Source organism: Rhinoderma darwinii (assembly GCF_050947455.1).
Source record: "Rhinoderma darwinii isolate aRhiDar2 chromosome 1 unlocalized genomic scaffold, aRhiDar2.hap1 SUPER_1_unloc_28, whole genome shotgun sequence".
NCBI lineage: Eukaryota > Metazoa > Chordata > Amphibia > Anura > Rhinodermatidae > Rhinoderma > Rhinoderma darwinii.
The window spans coordinates 167,369-190,191 of record NW_027461665.1 but is presented as its reverse complement, the minus strand read 5'-3'; the positions used below and the strand labels follow the sequence as shown (position 1 = coordinate 190,191).

Genomic DNA, 22,823 nt, shown 5'->3' with positions numbered 1-22,823 from the left:
GTGGTGCGGTTGAATTTTTATTATGTCGTTTAGATTTTGTTTCACAATCGATTAAAAAGGACTATGGATTAAAGGATTTAATGTCAATGGCCATTCTAAGCTGAATGTCCCTGCTCTCGTCAGATCGCAGAAGTTACACAGCTTAAGGCCTCGCTAGTACCAGTGTGGGAGACTGTCTGGGAATCCGTGCTGCGGTTGACTTTTTATTATGTCGTTTAGATTTTGTTTCACAATCGATTAAAAAGGACTATGGATTAAAGCATTTCATGTCAATGGCCATTCTAAACTGAATGTGCCTGCTCTCGTCAGATCGCAGAAGTTACACAGCTTAAGGCCTCGCTAGTACCAGTGTGGGTGACTGTCTGGGAATCCGTGGTGCGGTTGACTTTTTATTATGTCGTTTAGATTTTGTTTCACAATAGATTAAATAGGACTATGGATTAAAGCATTTAACGTCAATGGCCATTCTAAGCTGAATGTGCCTGCTCTCGTCAGATCGCAGAAATTACACAGCTTAAGGCCTCGCTAGTACCAGTGTGGGAGACTGTCTGGGAATCCGTGGAGCGGTTGACTTTTTATTATGTCGTTTAGATTTTGTTTCACAAAAGATTAAATAGGACTATGGATTAAAGCATTTAAACGTCAATGGCCATTCTAAGCTGAATGTGCCTGCTCTAGTCAGAACGCAAAAGTTACACAGCTTAAGGCCTCGCTAGTACCAGTGTGGGAGACTGTCTGGGAATCCGTGGTGCGGTTGAATTTTTATTATGTCGTTTAGATTTTGTTTCACAATCGATTAAAAAGGACTATGGATTAAAGCATTTAATGTCAATGGCCATTCTAAGCTGAATGTGCCTGCTCTCGTCAAATCGCAGAAGTTATACAGCTTAAGGCCTCGCTAGTACCAGTGTGGGAGACTGTCTGGGAATCCGTGGTGCGGTTGACTTTTTATTATGTTGTTTAGATTTTGTTTCACAATCGATTAAAAAGGACTATGGATTAAAGCATTTAATGTCAATGGCCATTCTAAGCTGAATGTGCCTGCTCTCGTCAGATCGCAGAAGTTACACAGCTTAAGGCCTCGCTAGTACCAGTGTGGGAGACTGTCTGGGAATCCGTGGTGCGGTTGACTTTTTATTATGTTGTTTAGATTTTGTTTCACAATCGATTAAATAGGACTATGGATTAAGGCTTTTAATGTCAATGTCCATTCTAAGCTGAATGTGCCTGCTCTCGTCAGATCGCAGAAGTTACACAGCTTAAGGCCTCGCTAGTACCAGTGTGGGAGACTGTCTGGGAACCCGTGGTGCGGTTGACTTTTTATTATGTCGTTTAGATTTTGTTTCACAATCGATTAAAAAGGACTATGGGTTAAAGCATTTAATGTCAATGGCCATTCTAAGCTGAATGTGCCTGCTCTCGTCAGATCGCAGAAGTTACACAGCTTAAGGCCTCGCTAGTACCAGTGTGGGAGACTGTCTGGGAATCCGTGGTGCGGTTGACTTCTTATTATGTCGTTTAGATTTTGTTTCACAATCGATTAAAAAGGACTATGGATTAAAGCATTTAATGTTAATGGCCATTCTAAGCTGAATGTGCCTGCTCTCGTTAGATCACAGAAGTTACACAGCTTAAGGCCTCGCTAGTACCAGTGTGGGAGACTGTCTGGGAATCCGTGGTGCGGTTGACTTATTATTATGTTGTTTAGATTTTGTTTCACAATCGATTAAAAAGGACTATGGATTAAAGCATTTAATGTCAATGGCCATTCTAAGCTGAATGTGCCTGCTCTCGTCAGATCGCAGAAGTTACACAGCTTAAGGCCTCGCTAGTACCAGTGTGGGAGACTGTCTGGGAATCCGTGGTGCGGTTGACTTTTTATTATGTCGTTTAGATTTTGTTTCACAATAGATTAAATAGGACTATGGATTAAAGCATTTAACGTCAATGGCCATTCTAAGCTGAATGTGCCTTCTCTCGTCAGAACGCAGAAGTTACACAGCTTAAGGCCTCGCTAGTACCAGTGTGGGAGACTGTCTGGGAATCCGTGGAGCGGTTGAATTTTTATTATGTCGTTTAGATTTTGTTTCACAATCGATTAAAAAGGACTATGGATTAAAGCATTTAATGTCAATGGCCATTCTAAGCTGAATGTCCCTGCTCTCGTCAGATCGCAGAAGTTACACAGCTTAAGGCCTCGCTAGTACCAGTGTGGGAGACTGTCTGGGAATCCGTGGTGCGGTTGACTTTTTATTATGTCGTTTAGATTTTGTTTCACAATCGATTAAAAAGGACTATGGATTAAAGAATTTAATGTCAATGGCCATTCTAAGCTGAATGTGCCTTCTCTCGTCAGATCGCAGAAGTTACACAGCTTAAGGCCTTGCTAGTACCAGTGTGGGAGACTGTCTGGGAATCCGTGGTGCGGTTGACTTTTTATTATGTCGTTTAGATTTTGTTTCACAATAGATTAAATAGGACTATGGATTAAAGCATTTAACCTCAATGGCCATTCTAAGCTGAATGTGCCTTCTCTCGTCAGAACGCAGAAGTTACACAGCTTAAGGCCTCGCTAGTACCAGTGTGGGAGACTGTCTGGGAATCCGTGGTGCGGTTGAATTTTTATTATGTCGTTTAGATTTTGTTTCACAATCGATTAAAAAGGACTATGGATTAAAGCATTTAATGTCAATGGCCATTCTAAGCTGAATGTCCCTGCTCTCGTCAGATCGCAGAAGTTACACAGCTTAAGGCCTCGCTAGTACCAGTGTGGGAGACTGTCTGGGAATCCGTGGTGCGGTTGACTTTTTATTATGTCGTTTAGATTTTGTTTCACAATAGATGAAATAGGACTATGGATTAAAGCATTTAACGTCAATGGCCATTCTAAGCTGAATGTGCCTGCTCTGGTCAGAACGTAGAAGTTACACAGCTTAAGGCCTCGCTAGTACCAGTGTGGGAGACTGTCTGGGAATCCGTGGTGCGGTTGAATTTTTATTATGTCGTTTAGATTTTGTTTCACAATCGATTAAAAAGGACTATGGATTAAAGCCTTTAATGTCAATGGCCATTCTAAGCTGAATGTCCCTGCTCTCGTTAGATCGCAGAAGTTACACAGCTTAACGCCTCGCTAGTACCAGTGTGGGAGACTGTCTGGGAATCCGTGGTGCGGTTGACTTTTTATTATGTCGTTTAGATTTTGTTTCACAATAGATTAAATAGGACTATGGATTAAAGCATTTAACGTCAATGGCCATTCTAAGCTGAATGTGCCTGCTCTCGTCAGATCGCAGAAGTTACACAGCTTAAGGCCTCGCTAGTACCAGTGTGGGAGACTGTCTGGGAATCCGTGGTGCGGTTGAATTTTTATTATGTCGTTTAGATTTTGTTTCACAATCGATTAAAAAGGACTATGGATTAAAGCATTTAATGTCAATGGCCATTCTAAGCTGAATGTCCCTGCTCTCGTCAGATCGCAGAAGTTACACAGCTTAAGGCCTCGCTAGTACCAGTGTGGGAGACTGTCTGGGAATCCGTGGTGCGGTTGCCTTTTTATTATGTCGTTTAGATTTTGTTTCACAATCGATTAAAAAGGACTATGGATTAAAGCATTTACTGTCAATGGCCATTCTTAGCTGAATGTGCCTGCTCTCGTTAGATCGCAGAAGTTACACAGCTTAACGCCTCGCTAGTACCAGTGTGGGAGACTGTCTGGGAATCCGTGGTGCGGTTGACTTTTTATTATGTCGTTTAGATTTTTTTTCACAATCGATTAAAAAAGACTATGGATTAAAGCATTTAATGTCAATGGCCATTCTAAGCTGAATGTGCCTGCTCTCGTCAGAACGCAGAAGTTACACAGCTTAAGGCCTCGCTAGTACCAGTGTGGGAGACTGTCTGGGAATCCGTGGTGCGGTTGACTTTTTATTATGTCGTTTAGATTTTGTTTCACAATCGATTAAAAAAGACTATGGATTAAAGCATTTAATGTCAATGGCCATTCTAAGCTGAATGTCCCTGCTCTCGTCAGATCGCAGAAGTTACACAGCTTAAGGCCTCGCTAGTACCAGTGTGGGAGACTGTCTGGGAATCCGTGGTGCGGTTGACTTTTTATTATGTTGGTTAGATTTTGTTTCACAATAGATTAAATAGGACTATGGATTAAGGCTTTTAATGTCAATGGCCATTCTAAGCTGAATGTGACTTCTCTCGTCAGATCGCAGAAGTTACACAGCTTAAGGCCTCGCTAGTTCCAGTGTGGGAGACTGTCTGGGAATCTGTGGTGCGGTTGACTTTTTATTATGTCGTTTAGATTTTGTTTCACAATCGATTAAAAAGGACTATGGATTAAAGCATTTAATGTCAATGGCCATTCTAAGCTGAATGTGCCTGCTCTCGTCAGATTGCAGAAGTTACACAGCTTAAGGCCTCGCTAGTACCAGTGTGGGAGACTGTCTGGGAATCCGTGGTGCGGTTGACTTTTTATTATGTCGCTTAGATTTTGTTTCACAATAGATTAAATAGGACTATGGATTAAAGCATTTAACGTCAATGGCCATTCTAAGCTGAATGTGCCTGCTCTGGTCAGAACGCAGAAGTCACACAGCTTAAGGCCTCGCTAGTACCAGTGTGGGAGACTGTCTGGGAATCCGTGGTGCGGTTGAATTTTTATTATGTCGTTTAGATTTTGTTTCACAATCGATTAAAAAGGACTATGGATTAAAGCATTTAACGTCAATGGCCATTCTAAGCTGAATGTGCCTGCTCTCGTCAGATCGCAGAAGTTACACAGCTTAAGGCCTCGCTAGTACCAGTGTGGGAGACTGTCTGGGAATCCGTGGTGCGGTTGAATTTTTATTATGTCGTTTAGATTTTGTTTCACAATCGATTAAAAAGGACTATGGATTAAAGCATTTTATGTCAATGACCATTCTAAGCTGAATGTCCCTGCTCTCGTCAGATCGCAGAAGTTACACAGCTTAAGGCCTCGCTAGTACCAGTGTGGGAGACTGGCTGGGAATCCGTGGTGCGGTTGACTTTTTATTATGTCGTTTAGATTTTGTTTCACAATCGATTAAAAAGGACTATGGATTAAAGCATTTAATGTCAATGGCCATTCTAAGCTGAATGTGCCTGCTCTAGTCAGAAGGCAGAAGTTACACAGCTTAAGGCCTCGCTAGTACCAGTGTGGGAAACTGTCTGGGAATCCGTGGTGCGGTTGACTTTTTATTATGTTGGTTAGATTTTGTTTCACAATAGATTAAATAGGACTATGGATTAAGGCTTTTAATGTCAATGGCCATTCTAAGCTGAATGTGACTGCTCTCGTCAGATCGCAGAAGTTACACAGCTTAAGGCCTCGCTAGTTCCAGTGTGGGAGACTGTCTGGGAATCTGTGGTGCGGTTGACTTTTTATTATGTAGTTTAGATTTTGTTTCACAATCGATTAAAAAGGACTATGGATTAAAGCATTTAATGTCAATGGCCATTCTAAGCTGAATGTGCCTGCCCTCGTTAGATCGCAGAAGTTACACAGCTTAACGCCTCGCTAGTACCAGTGTGGGAGACTGTCTGGGAATCCGTGGTGCGGTTGACTTTTTATTATGTCGTTTAGATTTTGTTTCACAATCGATTAAAAAGGACTATGGATTAAAGCATTTAATGTCAATGGCCATTCTAAGCTGAATGTGCCTCCTCTCGTCAGATCGCAGAAGTTACACAGCTTAAGGCCTCGCTAGTACCAGTGTGGGAGACTGTCTTTGAATCCGTGGTGCGGTTGACTTTTTATTATGTCGTTTAGATTTTGTTTCACAATCGATTAAAAAGGACTATGGATTAAAGCATTTAATGTCAATGGCCATTCTAAGCTGAATGTGCCTGCTCTCGTCAGATCGCAGAAGTTACACAGCTTAAGGCCTCGCTAGTACCAGTGTGGGAGACTGTCTGGGAATCCGTGGTGCGGTTGACTTATTATTATGTTGTTTAGATTTTGTTTCACAATCGATTAAAAAGGACTATGGATTAAAGCATTTAATGTCAATGGCCATTCTAAGCTGAATGTGCCTGCTCTCGTCAGATCGCAGAAGTTACACAGCTTAAGGCCTCGCTAGTACCAGTGTGGGAGACTGTCTGGGAATCCGTGGTGCGGTTGACTTTTTATTATGTCGTTTAGATTTTGTTTCACAATAGATTAAATAGGACTATGGATTAAAGCATTTAACGTCAATGGCCATTCTAAGCTGAATGTGCCTTCTCTCGTCAGAACGCAGAAGTTACACAGCTTAAGGCCTCGCTAGTACCAGTGTGGGAGACTGTCTGGGAATCCGTGGTGCGGTTGAATTTTTATTATGTCGTTTAGATTTTGTTTCACAATCGATTAAAAAGGACTATGGATTAAAGCATTTAATGTCAATGGCCATTCTGAGCTGGATGTCCCTGCTCTCGTCAGATCGCAGAAGTTACACAGCTTAAGGCCTCGCTAGTACCAGTGTGGGAGACTGTCTGGGAATCCGTGGTGTGGTTGACTTTTTATTATGTCGTTTAGATTTTGTTTCACAATCGATTAAAAAGGACTATGGATTAAAGCATTTAATGTCAATGGCCATTCTAAGCTGAATGTCCCTGCTCTCGTCAGATCGCAGAAGTTACACAGCTTAAGTCCTCGCTAGTACCAGTGTGGGAGACTGTCTGGGAATCCGTGGTGCGGTTGACTTTTTATTACGTCGTTTAGATTTTGTTTCACAATCGATTAAAAAGGACTATGGATTAAAGCATTTAATGTCAATGGCCATTCTAAGCTGAATGTGCCTTCTCTCGTCAGATCGCAGAAGTTACACAGCTTAAGGCCTCGCTAGTACCAGTGTGGGAGACTGTCTGGGAATCCGTGGTGCGGTTGACTTTTTATTATGTCGTTTAGATTTTGTTTCACAATAGATTAAATAGGACTATGGATTAAAGCATTTAACGTCAATGGCCATTCTAAGCTGAATGTGGCTGCTCTGGTCAGAACGCAGAAGTTACACAGCTTAAGGCCTCGCTAGTACCAGTGTGGGAGACTGTCTGGGAATCCGTGGTGCGGTTGAATTTTTATTATGTCGTTTAGATTTTGTTTCACAATCGATTAAAAAGGACTATGGATTAAAGCCTTTAATGTCAATGGCCATTCTAAGCTGAATGTCCCTGCTCTCGTTAGATCGCAGAAGTTACACAGCTTAACGCCTCCCTAGTACCAGTGTGGGAGACTGTCTGGGAATCCGTGGTGCGGTTGACTTTTTATTATGTTGTTTAGATTTTGTTTCACAATAGATTAAATAGGACTATGGATTAAAGCATTTAACGTCAATGGCCATTCTAAGCTGAATGTGCCTGCTCTCGTCAGATCGCAGAAGTTACACAGCTTAAGGCCTCGCTAGCACCAGTGTGGGAGACTGTCTGGGAATCCGTGGTGCGGTTGAATTTTTATTATGTTGTTTAGATTTTGTTTCACAATCGATTAAAAAGGACTATGGATTAAAGCATTTAATGTCAATGGCCATTCTAAGCTGAATGTGCCTGCTCTCGTCAGATCGCAGAAGTTACACAGCTTAAGGCCTCGCTAGTACCAGTGTGGGAGACTGTCTGGGAATCCGTGGTGCGGTTGACTTATTATTATGTTGTTTAGATTTTGTTTCACAATCGATTAAAAAGGACTATGGATTAAAGCATTTAATGTCAATGGCCATTCTAAGCTGAATGTGCCTGCTCTCGTCAGATCGCAGAAGTTACACAGCTTAAGGCCTCGCTAGTACCAGTGTGGGAGACTGTCTGGGAATCCGTGGTGCGGTTGACTTTTTATTATGTCGTTTAGATTTTGTTTCACAATAGATTAAATAGGACTATGGATTAAAGCATTTAACGTCAATGGCCATTCTAAGCTGAATGTGCCTTCTCTCGTCAGAACGCAGAAGTTACACAGCTTAAGGCCTCGCTAGTACCAGTGTGGGAGACTGTCTGAGAATCCGTGGTGCGGTTGAATTTTTATTATGTCGTTTAGATTTTGTTTCACAATCGATTAAAAAGGACTATGGATTAAAGCATTTAATGTCAATGGCCATTCTGAGCTGGATGTCCCTGCTCTCGTCAGATCGCAGAAGTTACACAGCTTAAGGCCTCGCTAGTACCAGTGTGGGAGACTGTCTGGGAATCCGTGGTGTGGTTGACTTTTTATTATGTCGTTTAGATTTTGTTTCACAATCGATTAAAAAGGACTATGGATTAAAGCATTTAATGTCAATGGCCATTCTAAGCTGAATGTCCCTGCTCTCGTCAGATCGCAGAAGTTACACAGCTTAAGTCCTCGCTAGTACCAGTGTGGGAGACTGTCTGGGAATCCGTGGTGCGGTTGACTTTTTATTACGTCGTTTAGATTTTGTTTCACAATCGATTAAAAAGGACTATGGATTAAAGCATTTAATGTCAATGGCCATTCTAAGCTGAATGTGCCTTCTCTCGTCAGATCGCAGAAGTTACACAGCTTAAGGCCTCGCTAGTACCAGTGTGGGAGACTGTCTGGGAATCCGTGGTGCGGTTGACTTTTTATTATGTCGTTTAGATTTTGTTTCACAATAGATTAAATAGGACTATGGATTAAAGCATTTAACGTCAATGGCCATTCTAAGCTGAATGTGGCTGCTCTGGTCAGAACGCAGAAGTTACACAGCTTAAGGCCTCGCTAGTACCAGTGTGGGAGACTGTCTGGGAATCCGTGGTGCGGTTGAATTTTTATTATGTCGTTTAGATTTTGTTTCACAATCGATTAAAAAGGACTATGGATTAAAGCCTTTAATGTCAATGGCCATTCTAAGCTGAATGTCCCTGCTCTCGTTAGATCGCAGAAGTTACACAGCTTAACGCCTCCCTAGTACCAGTGTGGGAGACTGTCTGGGAATCCGTGGTGCGGTTGACTTTTTATTATGTTGTTTAGATTTTGTTTCACAATAGATTAAATAGGACTATGGATTAAAGCATTTAACGTCAATGGCCATTCTAAGCTGAATGTGCCTGCTCTCGTCAGATCGCAGAAGTTACACAGCTTAAGGCCTCGCTAGCACCAGTGTGGGAGACTGTCTGGGAATCCGTGGTGCGGTTAAATTTTTATTATGTCGTTTAGATTTTGTTTCACAATCGATTAAAAAGGACTATGGATTAAAGCATTTTATGTCAATGGCCATTCTAAGCTGAATGTCCCTGCTCTCGTCAGATCGCAGAAGTTACACAGCATTAGGCCTCGCTAGTACCAGTGTGGGAGATTGTCTGGGAATCCGTGGTGCGGTTGACTTTTTATTATGTCGTTTAGATTTTGTTTCACAATCGATTAAAAAGGACTATGGATTAAAGCATTTAATGTCAATGGCCATTCTAAGCTGAATGTGCCTGCTCTCGTCAGATCGCAGAAGTTACACAGCTTAAGGCCTCGCTAGTACCAGTGTGGGAGACTGTCTGGGAATCCGTGGTGCGGTTGACTTTTTATTATGTCGTTTAGATTTTGTTTCACAATCGATTAAAAAGGACTATGGATTAAAGCATTTAATGTCAATGGCCATTCTAAGCTGAATGTGCCTGCTCTCGTCAGATCGCAGAAGTTACACAGCTTAAGGCCTCGCTAGTACCAGTGTGGGAGACTGTCTGGGAATCCGTGGTGCGGTTGACTTTTTATTATGTCGTTTAGATTTTGTTTCACAATCGATTAAAAAGGACTATGGATTAAAGCATTTAATGTTAATGGCCATTCTAAGCTGAATGTGCCTGCTCTCGTTAGATCGCAGAAGTTACCCAGCTTAACGCCTCGCTAGTACCTGTGTGGGAGACTGTCTGGGAATCCGTGGTGCGGTTGACTTTTTATTATGTCGTTTCGATTTTGTTTCACAATAGATTAAATAGGACTATGGATTAAAGCATTTAACGTCAATGGCCATTCTAAGCTGAATGTGCCTGCTCTGGTCAGAACGCAGAAGTTACACAGCTTAAGCCCTCGCTAGTACCAGTGTGGGAGACTGTCTGGGAATCCGAGGTGCGGTTGACTTTTTATTATGTTGTTTCACAATAGATTAAATAGGACTATGGATTAAAGCATTTAACGTCAATGGCCATTCTAAGCTGAATGTGCCTGCTCTGGTCAGAACGCAGAAGTTACACAGCTTAAGGCCTCGCTAGTACCAGTGTGGGAGACTGTCTGGGAATCCGTGGTGCGGTTGAATTTTTATTATGTCGTTTAGATTTTGTTTCACAATCGATTAAAAAGGACTATGGATTAAAGCATTTAATGTCAATGGCCATTCTAAGCTGAATGTCCCTGCTCTCGTCAGATCGCAGAAGTTACACAGCTTAAGGCCTCGCTAGTACCAGTGTGGGAGACTGTCTGGGAATCCGAGGTGCGGTTGACTTTTTATTATGTCGTTTAGATTTTGTTTCACAATCGATTAAAAAAGACTATGGATTAAAGCATTTAATGTCAATGGCCATTCTAAGCTGAATGTCCCTGCTCTCGTCAGATTGCAGAAGTTACACAGCTTAAGGCCTCGCTAGTACCAGTGTGGGAGACTGTCTGGGAATCCGTGGTGCGGTTGACTTTTTATTATGTTGGTTAGATTTTGTTTCACAATAGATTAAATAGGACTATGGATTAAGGCTTTTAATGTCAATGGCCATTCTAAGCTGAATGTGACTGCTCTCGTCAGATCGCAGAAGTTACACAGCTTAAGTCCTCGCTAGTTCCAGTGTGGGAGACTGTCTGGGAATCTGTGGTGCGGTTGACTTTTTATTATGTCGTTTAGATTTTGTTTCACAATCGATTAAAAAGGACTATGGATTAAAGCATGTAATGTCAATGGCCATTCTAAGCTGAATGTGCCTGCTCTCGTCAGATCGCAGAAGTTACACAGCTTAAGGCCTCGCTAGTACCAGTGTGGGAGACTGTCTGGGAATCCGTGGTGCGGTTGACTTATTATTATGTTGTTTAGATTTTGTTTCACAATCGATTAAAAAGGACTATGGATTAAAGCATTTAACGTCAATGGCCATTCTAAGCTGAATGTGCCTGCTCTCGTTAGATCGCAGAAGTTACACAGCTTAACGCCTCGCTAGTACCAGTGTGGGAGACTGTCTGGGAATCCGTGGTGCGGTTGACTTTTTATTATGTCGTTTAGATTTTGTTTCACAATCGATTAAAAAGGACTATGGATTAAAGCATTTAATGTCAATGGCCATTCTAAGCTGAATGTGCCTGCTCTCGTTAGATCGCAGAAGTTACACAGCTTAACGCCTCGCTAGTACCAGTGTGGGAGACTGTCTGGGAATCCGTGGTGCGGTTGACTTTTTATTATGTCGTTTAGATTTTGTTTCACAATCGATTAAAAAGGACTATGGATTAAAGCATTTAATGTCAATGGCCATTCTAAGCTGAATGTGCCTGCTCTCGTCAGACCGCAGAAGTTACACAGCTTAAGGCCTCGCTAGTACCAGTGTGGGAGACTGTCTGGGAATCCGTGGTGCGGTTGACTTATTATTATGTTGTTTAGATTTTGTTTCACAATCGATTAAAAAGGACTATGGATTAAAGCATTTAACGTCAATGGCCATTCTAAGCTGAATGTGCCTGCTCTGGTCAGAACGCAGAAGTTACACAGCTTAAGGCCTCGCTAGTACCAGTGTGGGAGACTGTCTGGGAATCCGTGGTGCGGTTGACTTTTTATTATGTCGTTTAGATTTTGTTTCACAATAGATTAAATAGGACTATGGATTAAAGCATTTAACGTCAATGGCCATTCTAAGCTGAATGTGCCTTCTCTCGTCAGAACGCAGAAGTTACACAGCTTAAGGCCTCGCTAGTACCAGTGTGGGAGACTGTTTGGGAATCCGTGGTGCGGTTGAATTTTTATTATGTCGTTTAGATTTTGTTTCACAATCGATTAAAAAGGACTATGGATTAAAGCATTTAATGTCAATGGCCATTCTAAGCTGAATGTCCCTGCTCTCGTCAGATCTCAGAAGTTACACAGCTTAAGTCCTCGCTAGTACCAGTGTGGGAGACTGTCTGGGAATCCGTGGTGCGGTTGACTTTTTATTATGTCGTTTAGATTTTGTTTCACAATCGATTAAAAAGGACTATGGATTAAAGCATTTAATGTCAATGGCCATTCTAAGCTGAATGTCCCTGCTCTCGTTAGATCGCAGAAGTTACACAGCTTAACGCCTCGCTAGTACCAGTGTGGGAGACTGTCTGGGAATCCGTGGTACGGTTGACTTTTTATTATGTCGTTTAGATTATGTTTCACAATAGATTAAATAGGACTATGGATTAAAGCATTTAACGTCAATGGCCATTCTAAGCTGAATGTGCCTGCTCTCGTCAGATCGCAGAAGTTACACAGCTTAAGGCCTCGCTAGTACCAGTGTGGGAGACTGTCTGGGAATCCGTGGTGCGGTTGAATTTTTATTATGTCGTTTAGATTTTGTTTCACAATCGATTAAAAAGGACTATGGATTAAAACATTTTATGTCAATGGCCATTCTAAGCTGAATGTCCCTGCTCTCGTCAGATCGCAGAAGTTACACAGCTTAAGGCCTCGCTAGTACCAGTGTGGGAGACTGTCTGGGAATCCGTGGTGCGGTTGACTTTTTATTATGTCGTTTAGATTTTGTTTGACAATCGATTAAAAAGGACTATGGATTAAAGCATTTACTGTCAATGGCCATTCTAAGCTGAATGTGCCTGCTCTCGTTAGATCGCAGAAGTTACACAGCTTAACGCCTCGCTAGTACCAGTGTGGGAGACTGTCTGGGAATCCGTGGTGCGGTTGACTTTTTATTATGTCGTTTAGATTTTTTTTCACAATAGATTAAATAGGACTATGGATTAAAGCATTTAACGTCAATGGCCATTCTAAGCTGAATGTGCCTGCTCTCGTCAGAACGCAGAAGTTACACAGCTTAAGGCCTCGCTAGTACCAGTGTGGGAGACTGTCTGGGAATCCGTGGTGCGGTTGAATTTTTATTATGTCGTTTAGATTTTGTTTCACAATCGATTAAAAAGTACTATGGATTAAAGCATTTAATATCAATGGCCATTCTAAGCTGAATGTGCCTGCTCTCGTCAGATCGCAGAAGTTACACAGCTTAAGGCCTCGCTAGTACCAGTGTGGGAGACTGTCTGGGAATCCGTGGTGCGGTTGACTTTTTATTATGTTGTTTAGATTTTGTTTCACAATAGATTAAATAGGACTATGGATTAAGGCTTCTAATGTCAATGGTCATTCTAAGCTGAATGTGCCTGCTCTCGTCAGAACGCAGAAGTTACACAGCTTAAGGCCTCGCTAGTACCAGTGTGGGAGACTGTCTGGGAATCCGTGGTGCGGTTGACTTTTTATTATGTCGTTTAGATTTTGTTTCACAATCGATTAAAAAGGACTATGGATTAAAGCATTTTTTGATGTCAATGGCCATTCTAAGCTGAATGTGCCTGCTCTCGTCAGATCGCAGAAGTTACACAGCTTAAGGCCTCGCTAGTACCAGTGTGGGAGACTGTCTGGGAATCCGTGGTGCGGTTGACTTTTTATTATGTCGTTTAGATTTTGTTTCACAATCGATTAAAAAGGACTATGGATTAAAGCCTTTAATGTCAATGGCCATTCTAAGCTGAATGTCCCTGCTCTCGTCAGATCACAGAAGTTACACAGCTTAAGGCCTCCTTAGTACCAGTGTGGGAGACTGTCTGGGAATCCGTGGTGAGGTTGACTTTTTATTATGTTGTTTAGATTTTGTTTCACAATAGATTAAATAGGACTATGGAGGGGGCGTGGCTTGGCAGCCGAGAGACATGGCAGCTTAAATCCAGAGCTCCGGCAACTTCAAAGCTACTTGCAAAGCTAAGCTCTTTTAAAAAGTGATTTCGGCACCAGAAAAGTAGTTATAACTACTCATGATGACGAGGGGCAAGAGAAGCCTTAAACAACAAGGCAAATTAGACTTCTACTTTGAGAAAGACCGGGAGGGAGAAGACGGGGCTGCTGGCCTCACCTCACATCCCTCTCCTTCAAGCCCGGGAAATCCAGCTTCACCTCACACTGCCAGCTCTTCCCAGGGTATGAGAAGATCCATACTAACCTCAACGGAAACCAGGAGGCAGACGCAGAAGAGAATTCCGGGATCCCGATACAGTCCTTTGGCAGCAGAGTCTCTGGAGGAGGTTAGTGATGAGGGCGCCACGAGGTCGACGCCATCTTCCCCTTCACTAAGCCCAGAGAAACAGCGCTTCAAACTACAGGCGCAGTCAGGCCAAGACAATGAGGTAAAGGAGAGAGACTCCCGGGGTTCATCGACGGGAATTAAAACATTCAGAGACATCCCCACTAATGATAACCCAGCATCGGGCACTCTGATAAAAGAAATGCTGACGGTGTTTAGCTCCTCTATACACTCAGAATTCACCGCCTTACTAGCCCCCATTACTGCTACATTGCAGGGACTGGGACAGAGAACACAACATATGGAGCACAAAATGGGGGAGTTTGCAACGTCCCATAACAACTTAGTGGACTCACATTCAGACATGGCGGCAGAAATTGAAAGCTTACAAGCTAAAGTAATAGATCTAGAAGATCGTTCTAGACGGAACAATGTGAAGATCAGAGGAGTATCAGAAGAAATTCAAAATGCAGATCTCACCAAATATGTACAAGCACTCATGATGGCAATACTACCAACAACTTCAGCTATTGACATCATAATTGATAGGGCACACAGAGTGCCAAAGCCGAAACACCCACCAGAAACCTTGCCTAGGGATGTCCTCATAAGGATTCACTACTATCACGTCAAAGACGCATTGATGGCCGCGGTACGGTCGATGGGAGATATACCAGCACCATATCAGCATATTAAACTATATGCGGACCTATCTTTAGCAACCCTTCGCATGCGTAAAAGCTTGTCACCAATAACAGCAACTTTACGTGATCATAACATCGCTTATAGATGGGGTTTCCCTGTTAAAATTCTGATACGCCATAATGGAACATTTCATGCTATTTCGAACCTGGTAGAAGGAAGAAAGTTTTTACAATCCAGGAACCTTCCTTGCCCGGAGATGATGGAGGATCAAGAGCTGTTACAGAACCGCATAGGACAAGAATGGCAGGTGGTGCCACCCCGGAAGAGACTTCCTCGTTAAAGAGTCACTGATAAAGCGTGATATAGTTGCCGTTCGGAGTTCTGGCATGTCTCTGGGATTTGAGCCCTGAGAAATTGTCCCGGTATCCATCAACAGCTTATTTAGCTGTATATGTGTTTGAAATGTATGTATGGTTGGTGCGACTCTACTTGGGTCATGAGGCACCTCAATATGTTGGTTTGTTACCTATGTCTTTTGAACAGTGAAATGCTAAAGTTAGAAGATGTAACAATGGATAGATCTATGCATAAACTAAGAAATATAATACCACCTTTAGCAAGTCTGGGAACATACATCGTTCCCCGCAGATTAGATGAACATATAGGTTCCAAAGGGACACGGGAATATCAAGTGATATCTCAGTTCCATACTCTCGTTGCTATAATATTTTGTAATGGTTAAGTTTGTTTCTATAAATGTGAAAGGCTTGAACAGCCCTCACAAAAGAGCGTTTATGTGGAAAGAAGCTCTGACACTGAAAGGGGATATACTGTGTGCACAAGAGACTCATATAGTAGAACAGGATGCTCATAGAATAAAACATTACCCAATTCCCTAACATCATCCTTTCTCATTATACTAAAAAGCAGAGAGGGGTACTCCTAGCAATACGAAACACAGTTGCTTTTACTCCAATATCGTCCTTTTCGGACCCAGGAGGGAGATATATTATCCAGATAGGAGAACTTAATAACATGTTATTTACAATAGTGGTAGTTTACGCCCCAAATACACACCAAATTCGCTTCATTAATAAATTATTCAACAAGATTAACAAGGTTAGACGGGGAGAACTAGTGGTATGTGGGGACTTCAATACCATCCATGACCCCACAATGGACTCCACGAGCGATAATAAAACCCACTACCAATCTTTAGCTCCTGTCCTACTCCGAGAAGACATATATGACATATGGCGTATTCAACACGACATAGAAAGGGATTATTCCTTTTATTCTCTAGTACACAAGTCTTATTCTCGTATAGATTTATTTTTAGTTGGTCGCTCTTTGATACAAAAAGTAGAAAAGTCGTCTATTGAACTGATTAAATGGTCAGATCATGCCGCTATAACTATGTGTGTTAAGGATGTTCATAACACAACTTCTCATTTTTTATGGAGAAATAATGTATATTTGATGTCCCATCCTAAGTATAAAGAAGAGTTGCGTAAAGGTATAGATGAATATTTTCTGTTGAATGTTAATTCTGTAAATGACCCCTTTGTGTTGTGGAACGCACATAAAGCATATATAAGAGGTCTTTTTATAAAGTGGGGACATAGAGCAAAAAAGGAAAGGGAGAGTCAAGTTGAAGAAACATTAACACAATTGCGTCAAGTAGAAACTCAGAACAAAAAGAATGTATCCCAGGCCAACACTGAGAAGATAAGAAATCTTCGGATTAAATTAAAAGATTGTTTAATGTATAAATATGAAAAAAACCTGCAATCTATTAAGGCACAATACTATTCTCAGGATAATAAAGCTAGTAAGCTTTTGGCGCATAGATTGAAAGCGAGGGCGGTGAAAAGTAAGATACCATTTCTAAAAGAACCCCTAAGTAATACTAAGACATACTCACCTGAAGGTATAGCACAGAAATTTAAAGAATACTACGAATCCCTATACAATTTAAAGTCACATACGGCAAATCCGCAATCAAACCAACAAGTCATCAAAGATTTCTTGACTGACTTAAAACTACCACGTTTATCACCACATCAATTAGAAGATCTCAATCTTCCCCTGTCCATGATAGAGGTCTCCAAAATAATCAAGGCCCTCCCGCTTCATAAAGCTCCTGGCCCTGATGGCCTATCTGGAGCCTATTATAAAACTTTTGAAGAAGCTCTCCTCCCCCACTTGTTTGAAGTCTTGAAGCACGCGTTGATGAAAGGATCTTTCCCGAAAGAAATGCTAAATGCAGTAATAGTGACACTCCCGAAACAAGGGAAGACACCTGATTCACCGCAAAATTTCAGGCCCATATCCCTCCTTAATTCTGACCTAAAAATATACGCCAAAATCTTGGCAAACCGTCTGACAGATGTGATCCCATTCTTGGTCAATAGGGACCAGGTGGGTTTTGTTAAAGGGAGGCAGGCAACAGAAAATACCAGGAGGGTACTTAATATTTTAGATTATGTAGATAGGAAAGGGACTAAAGCAGTTATGGTAACTCTAGACGCTGAAAAAGCCTTCGATAGGGTTAATTGGTCATTTGTCTTTACAGTCCTAGAGGAAATGGGATTTGAAGGTCCTATTACAAATGCAATCAAGGCTTTATATACTGTTCCGTCGGCAAGAGTTTTTGTCAATGGGGCTATATCTAAGGAATTTGAGATAACAAACGGGACAAGGCAAGGATGTCCATTGTCACCTCTGATTTTTGTTCTATCAATAGAACCATTGGCACAAGCTATCAGACTTCACCAAGAGATTCAAGGGATAAAAATAGGAGGCCGTGAGCATTGCATATCCCTATATGCAGATGACATAATATTAACTTTAGGAAAACCAGAAAAGTCATTAGCAGCTGCATTTCAGATCATACAGAAATTTGGACAAATAGCGTTTTACAAAGTTAATATGGGTAAATCCCAAGCTATAGCCTTGAATTGCTCATCGTTGGACATCAGATCTATGAGGGGGAAATTCCAGTTGGATTGGCAACAATCACACATAAAATACTTGGGGATTAATATCACCTCTAAAATGTCACAGTTATATCAAGTCAATTACTATACTATGTTATCTCAAATAGAAATAGAATTGAAACAATTGGCAGCACATGAAGTCTCGTGGATAGGCCGCATAGCCGCTTTTAAAATGTTAGTACTTCCGAAATTATTATACTTGTTCCGAACATTGCCGATAAAAATGCCCCTTTCCTTTTTCAATAAAGCAAATAAATTGGTAAACACATATATCTGGCTGAAGAAAAGACCGCGAATAGCAGCTAGAATACTGAATAAAGGGAAAAAACACGGGGGCTTGAGTTTACCAAATATTCAACATTACTACCTAGCTACCCAGGTATCTCAATTGAAAGACTGGTGGGAGGGAGACATCTCCAAAAATTGGGTACACATTGAAACATCAATATCCCCTATTCATAATCTAAAAGCTCTTCTAATAGTAAAATTACACTCCAAAACACATGACTCCCACCTGCCATATTTCCTAGATACCTCCCTACAGAATTGGGCAAAATTTCATACGTTAAGTGATACATCTGCATTCTCTTTATTCCCAATATCACCGGTAGACGCTTTAGAGTTCCTTATACCGGACCTGGACCTCAGGTCTTGGAAGAAGCAGGGTCTGACACAGATGTCTTCCTTGATAGAGCACAGCCATTTGGTACAATTTAATTCATTACATACCAAATATGGTATCCCGAACAATGAGTTTTACAAATTCCTAAGAATCAGACATTTTTTGCAAGCGGAGGGTCAGTTTGAGGTTACAGCTAATGCAGACATATTCCGATTGTGGACCCAAACGGGGTTACACTCTAGAGGATTACGACCTTTATATGATCTCTTGGGATCCAAAAACACATTTGCAAAGTCTCCATCTTTTCTGGCATGGGAGAAGGAACTCACGAAAGAATATACTGAGCAGGAATGGACAAATGCACTTACTTTCATAGCAAAAAATTTGAAATGCACTCTGCATTATGAATCAGTGATGAAAACGATGCTTCGTTGGTATTACACGCCGGATAAACTTCAACGCATATACCCAAATGCCTCTCACTATTGTTGGAGGAACTGCGGAGGTAGAGGAACCTTGATTCATATCTTATGGAAATGTCCACTACTTAAAAATCTGTGGAAAGCCACATTCCTTCTATTGTCAGACATCATAGGGATTACAATAGTCCCCTCCCCTTCACTTGCTTTACTTTTTCTAAACATTGAAGAGATTCCGAGGGAATTTAGAATAATAACGGCGCATATACTCCTTGCGACCAAAATAACCATAACTAGGTACTGGAAAAGTCCAGCAATCCCCGCACTAACGGAAATTATTGCACATGTTAATAGCACATGCTCACATGAAAAAATGATGGCACATAAGAACCATTCAATACCTAAATATGAGACAGAATGGGATACATGGTTGAGTAGTGCCCATAACCTTAAGTTTTGAGGGGAAACAAAAGGACAGGGGTGTATAGTAAGAAAAGGACAAAGTAGTCATATTACAAGAGGAATGACAAGATAGTAATTTATAAGTAAGGGAATTTATCATTTGTATGGTGTTATGATAACTGGAGATTCTATTTCATAGGTACTGTTTTATTTTTGGTTTTATTTCTTTGTACTACATGTTTGTATTAAGTTTGTCTGATAATACAAGTATTACATATCCTATGCAACGGAAAGCAAATGTATGTTAATTTTGTGTTGAAAAATATCAATAAAAACTTATTGAGTTAAAATAGGACTATGGATTAAGGCTTGTAATGTCAAAGGCCATTCTAAGCTGAATGTGCCTGCTCTCGTCAGATCGCAGAAGTTACACAGCTTAAGGCCTCGCTAGTACCAGTGTGGGAGACTGTCTGGGAATCCGTGGTGCGTTTGACTTTTTATTATGTCGTTTAGATTTTGTTTCACAATCGATTAAAAAGGACTATGGATTAAAGCATTTAATGTCAATGGCCATTCTAAGCTGAATGTGCCTGCTCTCGTTAGATCGCAGAAGTTACACAGCTTAACGCCTCGCTAGTACCAGTGTGGGAGACTGTCTGGGAATCCGTGGTGCGGTTGACTTTTTATTTTGTCGTTTAGATTTTGTTTCACAATAGATTAAATAGTACTATGGATTAAAGCATATAACGTCAATGGCCATTCTAAGCTGAATGTGCCTGCTCTCGTCAGATCGCAGAAGTTACACAGCTTAAGGCCTCGCTAGTACCAGTGTGGGAGACTGTCTGGGAATCCGTGGTGCGGTTGAATTTTTATTATGTCGTTTAGATTTTGTTTCACAATCGATTAAAAAGGACTATGGATTAAAGCATTTAATGTCAATGGCCATTCTAAGCTGAATGTCCCTGCTCTCGTCAGATCGCAGAAATTACACAGCTTAAGGCCTCGCTAGTACCAGTGTGGGAGACTGTCTGGGAATCCGTGGTGCGGTTGACTTTTTATTATGTCGTTTAGATTTTGTTTCACAATCGATTAAAAAGGACTATGGATTAAAGCATTTAAGGTCAATGGCAATTCTAAGCTGAATGTCCCTGCTCTCGTCAGATCGCAGAAGTTACACAGCTTAAGGCCTCGCTAGTACCAGCGTGGGAGACTGTCTGGGAATCCGTGGTGCGGTTGACTTTTTATTATGTCGTTTAGATTTTGTTTCACAATCGATTAAAAAGGACTATGGATTAAAGCCTTTAAGGTCAATGGCAATTCTAAGCTGAATGTGCCTGCTCTCGTCAGATCGCAGAAGTTACACAGCTTAAGGCCTCGCTAGTACCAGTGTGGGAGACTGTCTGGGAATCCGTGGTGCGGTTGAATTTTTATTATGTTGTTTCGATTTTGTTTCACAATAGATTAAATAGGACTATGGATTAAGGCTTTTAATGTCAATGGCCATTCTAAGCTGAATGTGCCTGCTCTCGTCAGATCGCAGAAGTTACACAGCTTAAGGCCTCGCTAGTACCAGTGTGGGAGACTGTCTGGGAATCCGTGGTGCGGTTGACTTTTTATTATGTCGTTTAGATTTTGTTTCACAATCGATTAAAAAGGACTATGGATTAAAGCATTTAATGTCAATGGCCATTCTAAGCTGAATGTGCCTGCTCTAGTTAGATCGCAGAAGTTACACAGCTTAACGCCTCGCTAGTACCAGTGTGGGAGACTGTCTGGGAATCCGTGGTGCGGTTGACTTTTTATTATGTCGTTTAGATTTTGTTTCACAATAGATTAAATAGGACTATGGATGAAAGCATCTAACGTCAATGGCCATTCTAAGCTGAATGTGCCTGCTCTCGTCAGATCGCAGAAGTTACACAGCTTAAGGCCTCGCTAGTACCAGTGTGGGAGACTGTCTGGGAATCCGTGGTGCGGTTGCCTTTTTATTATGTCGTTTAGATTTTGTTTCACAATAGATTAAAAAGGACTATGGATTAAAGCATCTAACGTCAATGGCCATTCTAAGCTGAATGTGCCTGCTCTCGTCAGATCGCTGAAGTTACGCAGCTTAAGGCCTCGCTAGTACCAGTGTGGGAGACTGTCTGGGAATCCGTGGTGCGGTTGACTTTTTATTATGTCGTTTAGATTTTGTTTCACAATCGATTAAAAAGGACTATGGATTAAAGCATTTAATGTCAATGGGCATTCTAAGCTGAATGTGCCTGCTCTCGTCAGATCGCTGAAGTTACACAGCTTAAGGCCTCGCTAGTACCAGTGTGGGAGACTGTCTGGGAATCCGTGGTGCGGTTCACTTTTTATTATGTCGTTTAGATTTTGTTTCACAATCGATTAAAAAGGACTATGGATTAAAGCATTTAATGTCAATGGCCATTCTAAGCTGAATGTGCCTGCTCTCGTCAGATCGCAGAAGTTACACAGCTTAAGGCCTCGCTAGTACCAGTGTGGGAGACTGTCTGGGAATCCGTGGTGCGGTTGACTTTTTATTATGTCGTTTAGATTTTGTTTCACAATCGATTAAATAGGACTATGGATTAAAGCATTTAACGTCAATGGCCATTCTAAGCTGAATGTGCCTGCTCTCGTCAGATCGCAGAAGTTACACAGCTTAAGGCCTCGCTAGTACCAGTGTGGGAGACTGTCTGGGAATCCGTGGTGCGGTTGACTTTTTATTATGTCGTTTAGATTTTGTTTCACAATAGATTAAATAGGACTATGGATTAAATCATTTAACGTCAATGGCCATTCTAAGCTGAATGTGCCTGCTCTGGTCAGAACGCAGAAGTTACACAGCTTAAGGCCTCGCTAGTACCAGTGTGGGAGACTGTCTGGGAATCCGTGGTGCGGTTGACTTTTTATTATGTCGTTTAGATTTTGTTTCACAATCGATTAAAAAGGACTATGGATTAAAGCATTTAACGTCAATGGCCATTCTAAGCTGAATGTGCCTGCTCTAGTTAGATCGCAGAAGTTACGCAGCTTAACGCCTCGCTAGTACCAGTGTGGGAGACTGTCTGGGAATCCGTGGTGCGGTTGACTTTTTATTATGTCGTTTAGATTTTGTTTCACAATAGATTAAATAGGACTATGGATGAAAGCATATAACGTCAATGGCCATTCTAAGCTGAATGTGCCTGCTCTCGTCAGATTGCAGAAGTTACACAGCTTAAGGCCTTGCTAGTACCAGTGTGGGAGACTGTCTGGGAATCCGTGGTGCGGTTGACTATTTATTATGTCGTTTAGATTTTGTTTCACAATCGATTAAAAAGGACTATGGATTAACGCCTTTAATGTCAATGGCCATTCTAAGCTGAATGTCCCTGCTCTCGTTAGATCGCAGAAGTTACACAGCTTAACGCCTCGCTAGTACCAGTGTGGGAGACTGTCTGGGAATCCGTGGTGCGGTTGACTTTTTATTATGTTGTTTAGATTTTGTTTCACAATAGATTAAATAGG

General features: G+C 41.5%; 78 pseudogenes; all 78 read left to right on the top strand.

Annotated features, from left to right (window-relative positions):
* Positions 1–82: 82 nt before the first annotated feature.
* LOC142672247 (5S ribosomal RNA) lies at positions 83–201 on the top strand (annotated as a pseudogene).
* Positions 202–268: 67 nt separating this feature from the next.
* LOC142671194 (5S ribosomal RNA) lies at positions 269–387 on the top strand (annotated as a pseudogene).
* A 67-nt stretch (positions 388–454) lies between these two features.
* Positions 455–573, top strand: LOC142671228 (5S ribosomal RNA; annotated as a pseudogene).
* Positions 574–641: 68 nt separating this feature from the next.
* LOC142672626 (5S ribosomal RNA) lies at positions 642–760 on the top strand (annotated as a pseudogene).
* Positions 761–827: 67 nt separating this feature from the next.
* LOC142671729 (5S ribosomal RNA) lies at positions 828–946 on the top strand (annotated as a pseudogene).
* A 67-nt stretch (positions 947–1,013) lies between these two features.
* LOC142672658 (5S ribosomal RNA) lies at positions 1,014–1,132 on the top strand (annotated as a pseudogene).
* Positions 1,133–1,199: 67 nt separating this feature from the next.
* LOC142671723 (5S ribosomal RNA) lies at positions 1,200–1,318 on the top strand (annotated as a pseudogene).
* A 67-nt stretch (positions 1,319–1,385) lies between these two features.
* Positions 1,386–1,504, top strand: LOC142672646 (5S ribosomal RNA; annotated as a pseudogene).
* Positions 1,505–1,571: 67 nt separating this feature from the next.
* LOC142671974 (5S ribosomal RNA) lies at positions 1,572–1,690 on the top strand (annotated as a pseudogene).
* A 67-nt stretch (positions 1,691–1,757) lies between these two features.
* LOC142672634 (5S ribosomal RNA) lies at positions 1,758–1,876 on the top strand (annotated as a pseudogene).
* Positions 1,877–2,129: 253 nt separating this feature from the next.
* LOC142673013 (5S ribosomal RNA) lies at positions 2,130–2,248 on the top strand (annotated as a pseudogene).
* A 67-nt stretch (positions 2,249–2,315) lies between these two features.
* On the top strand, positions 2,316–2,434 carry LOC142672381 (5S ribosomal RNA; annotated as a pseudogene).
* Positions 2,435–2,501: 67 nt separating this feature from the next.
* LOC142672403 (5S ribosomal RNA) lies at positions 2,502–2,620 on the top strand (annotated as a pseudogene).
* A 67-nt stretch (positions 2,621–2,687) lies between these two features.
* LOC142673012 (5S ribosomal RNA) lies at positions 2,688–2,806 on the top strand (annotated as a pseudogene).
* A 67-nt stretch (positions 2,807–2,873) lies between these two features.
* Positions 2,874–2,992, top strand: LOC142672655 (5S ribosomal RNA; annotated as a pseudogene).
* A 67-nt stretch (positions 2,993–3,059) lies between these two features.
* On the top strand, positions 3,060–3,178 carry LOC142672368 (5S ribosomal RNA; annotated as a pseudogene).
* A 67-nt stretch (positions 3,179–3,245) lies between these two features.
* LOC142671428 (5S ribosomal RNA) lies at positions 3,246–3,364 on the top strand (annotated as a pseudogene).
* A 67-nt stretch (positions 3,365–3,431) lies between these two features.
* LOC142671485 (5S ribosomal RNA) lies at positions 3,432–3,550 on the top strand (annotated as a pseudogene).
* A 67-nt stretch (positions 3,551–3,617) lies between these two features.
* LOC142672325 (5S ribosomal RNA) lies at positions 3,618–3,736 on the top strand (annotated as a pseudogene).
* A 67-nt stretch (positions 3,737–3,803) lies between these two features.
* On the top strand, positions 3,804–3,922 carry LOC142672810 (5S ribosomal RNA; annotated as a pseudogene).
* A 67-nt stretch (positions 3,923–3,989) lies between these two features.
* LOC142673011 (5S ribosomal RNA) lies at positions 3,990–4,108 on the top strand (annotated as a pseudogene).
* Positions 4,109–4,361: 253 nt separating this feature from the next.
* Positions 4,362–4,480, top strand: LOC142671392 (5S ribosomal RNA; annotated as a pseudogene).
* Positions 4,481–4,547: 67 nt separating this feature from the next.
* Positions 4,548–4,666, top strand: LOC142672537 (5S ribosomal RNA; annotated as a pseudogene).
* A 67-nt stretch (positions 4,667–4,733) lies between these two features.
* On the top strand, positions 4,734–4,852 carry LOC142671427 (5S ribosomal RNA; annotated as a pseudogene).
* Positions 4,853–4,919: 67 nt separating this feature from the next.
* On the top strand, positions 4,920–5,038 carry LOC142671939 (5S ribosomal RNA; annotated as a pseudogene).
* A 67-nt stretch (positions 5,039–5,105) lies between these two features.
* Positions 5,106–5,224, top strand: LOC142672701 (5S ribosomal RNA; annotated as a pseudogene).
* A 67-nt stretch (positions 5,225–5,291) lies between these two features.
* On the top strand, positions 5,292–5,410 carry LOC142672640 (5S ribosomal RNA; annotated as a pseudogene).
* Positions 5,411–5,477: 67 nt separating this feature from the next.
* Positions 5,478–5,596, top strand: LOC142672735 (5S ribosomal RNA; annotated as a pseudogene).
* A 253-nt stretch (positions 5,597–5,849) lies between these two features.
* Positions 5,850–5,968, top strand: LOC142672622 (5S ribosomal RNA; annotated as a pseudogene).
* Positions 5,969–6,035: 67 nt separating this feature from the next.
* LOC142672609 (5S ribosomal RNA) lies at positions 6,036–6,154 on the top strand (annotated as a pseudogene).
* A 67-nt stretch (positions 6,155–6,221) lies between these two features.
* LOC142672429 (5S ribosomal RNA) lies at positions 6,222–6,340 on the top strand (annotated as a pseudogene).
* Positions 6,341–6,407: 67 nt separating this feature from the next.
* On the top strand, positions 6,408–6,526 carry LOC142671470 (5S ribosomal RNA; annotated as a pseudogene).
* Positions 6,527–6,593: 67 nt separating this feature from the next.
* On the top strand, positions 6,594–6,712 carry LOC142671725 (5S ribosomal RNA; annotated as a pseudogene).
* A 67-nt stretch (positions 6,713–6,779) lies between these two features.
* Positions 6,780–6,898, top strand: LOC142671990 (5S ribosomal RNA; annotated as a pseudogene).
* A 439-nt stretch (positions 6,899–7,337) lies between these two features.
* On the top strand, positions 7,338–7,456 carry LOC142672545 (5S ribosomal RNA; annotated as a pseudogene).
* A 67-nt stretch (positions 7,457–7,523) lies between these two features.
* Positions 7,524–7,642, top strand: LOC142672597 (5S ribosomal RNA; annotated as a pseudogene).
* Positions 7,643–7,709: 67 nt separating this feature from the next.
* Positions 7,710–7,828, top strand: LOC142672585 (5S ribosomal RNA; annotated as a pseudogene).
* Positions 7,829–8,081: 253 nt separating this feature from the next.
* On the top strand, positions 8,082–8,200 carry LOC142671468 (5S ribosomal RNA; annotated as a pseudogene).
* Positions 8,201–8,267: 67 nt separating this feature from the next.
* On the top strand, positions 8,268–8,386 carry LOC142671724 (5S ribosomal RNA; annotated as a pseudogene).
* A 67-nt stretch (positions 8,387–8,453) lies between these two features.
* Positions 8,454–8,572, top strand: LOC142671989 (5S ribosomal RNA; annotated as a pseudogene).
* Positions 8,573–9,197: 625 nt separating this feature from the next.
* LOC142672326 (5S ribosomal RNA) lies at positions 9,198–9,316 on the top strand (annotated as a pseudogene).
* A 67-nt stretch (positions 9,317–9,383) lies between these two features.
* Positions 9,384–9,502, top strand: LOC142672573 (5S ribosomal RNA; annotated as a pseudogene).
* A 67-nt stretch (positions 9,503–9,569) lies between these two features.
* On the top strand, positions 9,570–9,688 carry LOC142672560 (5S ribosomal RNA; annotated as a pseudogene).
* A 67-nt stretch (positions 9,689–9,755) lies between these two features.
* LOC142672762 (5S ribosomal RNA) lies at positions 9,756–9,874 on the top strand (annotated as a pseudogene).
* A 67-nt stretch (positions 9,875–9,941) lies between these two features.
* On the top strand, positions 9,942–10,060 carry LOC142672293 (5S ribosomal RNA; annotated as a pseudogene).
* Positions 10,061–10,116: 56 nt separating this feature from the next.
* LOC142672091 (5S ribosomal RNA) lies at positions 10,117–10,235 on the top strand (annotated as a pseudogene).
* Positions 10,236–10,302: 67 nt separating this feature from the next.
* LOC142672950 (5S ribosomal RNA) lies at positions 10,303–10,421 on the top strand (annotated as a pseudogene).
* Positions 10,422–10,488: 67 nt separating this feature from the next.
* LOC142671667 (5S ribosomal RNA) lies at positions 10,489–10,607 on the top strand (annotated as a pseudogene).
* Positions 10,608–10,860: 253 nt separating this feature from the next.
* On the top strand, positions 10,861–10,979 carry LOC142672547 (5S ribosomal RNA; annotated as a pseudogene).
* Positions 10,980–11,046: 67 nt separating this feature from the next.
* On the top strand, positions 11,047–11,165 carry LOC142672134 (5S ribosomal RNA; annotated as a pseudogene).
* A 67-nt stretch (positions 11,166–11,232) lies between these two features.
* LOC142672133 (5S ribosomal RNA) lies at positions 11,233–11,351 on the top strand (annotated as a pseudogene).
* A 67-nt stretch (positions 11,352–11,418) lies between these two features.
* On the top strand, positions 11,419–11,537 carry LOC142673060 (5S ribosomal RNA; annotated as a pseudogene).
* A 67-nt stretch (positions 11,538–11,604) lies between these two features.
* On the top strand, positions 11,605–11,723 carry LOC142671452 (5S ribosomal RNA; annotated as a pseudogene).
* Positions 11,724–11,790: 67 nt separating this feature from the next.
* Positions 11,791–11,909, top strand: LOC142672561 (5S ribosomal RNA; annotated as a pseudogene).
* Positions 11,910–11,976: 67 nt separating this feature from the next.
* On the top strand, positions 11,977–12,095 carry LOC142672404 (5S ribosomal RNA; annotated as a pseudogene).
* Positions 12,096–12,162: 67 nt separating this feature from the next.
* On the top strand, positions 12,163–12,281 carry LOC142672747 (5S ribosomal RNA; annotated as a pseudogene).
* A 67-nt stretch (positions 12,282–12,348) lies between these two features.
* On the top strand, positions 12,349–12,467 carry LOC142671426 (5S ribosomal RNA; annotated as a pseudogene).
* A 67-nt stretch (positions 12,468–12,534) lies between these two features.
* Positions 12,535–12,653, top strand: LOC142673010 (5S ribosomal RNA; annotated as a pseudogene).
* A 67-nt stretch (positions 12,654–12,720) lies between these two features.
* LOC142672132 (5S ribosomal RNA) lies at positions 12,721–12,839 on the top strand (annotated as a pseudogene).
* Positions 12,840–12,906: 67 nt separating this feature from the next.
* Positions 12,907–13,025, top strand: LOC142671170 (5S ribosomal RNA; annotated as a pseudogene).
* Positions 13,026–13,092: 67 nt separating this feature from the next.
* On the top strand, positions 13,093–13,211 carry LOC142671257 (5S ribosomal RNA; annotated as a pseudogene).
* A 67-nt stretch (positions 13,212–13,278) lies between these two features.
* On the top strand, positions 13,279–13,397 carry LOC142671359 (5S ribosomal RNA; annotated as a pseudogene).
* A 70-nt stretch (positions 13,398–13,467) lies between these two features.
* LOC142672535 (5S ribosomal RNA) lies at positions 13,468–13,586 on the top strand (annotated as a pseudogene).
* Positions 13,587–19,683: 6,097 nt separating this feature from the next.
* LOC142672906 (5S ribosomal RNA) lies at positions 19,684–19,802 on the top strand (annotated as a pseudogene).
* Positions 19,803–19,869: 67 nt separating this feature from the next.
* LOC142672130 (5S ribosomal RNA) lies at positions 19,870–19,988 on the top strand (annotated as a pseudogene).
* Positions 19,989–20,055: 67 nt separating this feature from the next.
* LOC142671425 (5S ribosomal RNA) lies at positions 20,056–20,174 on the top strand (annotated as a pseudogene).
* A 67-nt stretch (positions 20,175–20,241) lies between these two features.
* LOC142672928 (5S ribosomal RNA) lies at positions 20,242–20,360 on the top strand (annotated as a pseudogene).
* A 67-nt stretch (positions 20,361–20,427) lies between these two features.
* LOC142671386 (5S ribosomal RNA) lies at positions 20,428–20,546 on the top strand (annotated as a pseudogene).
* Positions 20,547–20,613: 67 nt separating this feature from the next.
* LOC142671867 (5S ribosomal RNA) lies at positions 20,614–20,732 on the top strand (annotated as a pseudogene).
* A 67-nt stretch (positions 20,733–20,799) lies between these two features.
* LOC142672523 (5S ribosomal RNA) lies at positions 20,800–20,918 on the top strand (annotated as a pseudogene).
* Positions 20,919–21,171: 253 nt separating this feature from the next.
* On the top strand, positions 21,172–21,290 carry LOC142671203 (5S ribosomal RNA; annotated as a pseudogene).
* Positions 21,291–21,357: 67 nt separating this feature from the next.
* Positions 21,358–21,476, top strand: LOC142673081 (5S ribosomal RNA; annotated as a pseudogene).
* Positions 21,477–21,729: 253 nt separating this feature from the next.
* Positions 21,730–21,848, top strand: LOC142672511 (5S ribosomal RNA; annotated as a pseudogene).
* Positions 21,849–21,915: 67 nt separating this feature from the next.
* LOC142672498 (5S ribosomal RNA) lies at positions 21,916–22,034 on the top strand (annotated as a pseudogene).
* Positions 22,035–22,101: 67 nt separating this feature from the next.
* Positions 22,102–22,220, top strand: LOC142671449 (5S ribosomal RNA; annotated as a pseudogene).
* A 67-nt stretch (positions 22,221–22,287) lies between these two features.
* Positions 22,288–22,406, top strand: LOC142672650 (5S ribosomal RNA; annotated as a pseudogene).
* Positions 22,407–22,473: 67 nt separating this feature from the next.
* On the top strand, positions 22,474–22,592 carry LOC142671809 (5S ribosomal RNA; annotated as a pseudogene).
* Positions 22,593–22,659: 67 nt separating this feature from the next.
* LOC142672366 (5S ribosomal RNA) lies at positions 22,660–22,778 on the top strand (annotated as a pseudogene).
* The last annotated feature ends 45 nt before the right edge of the window (positions 22,779–22,823 follow it).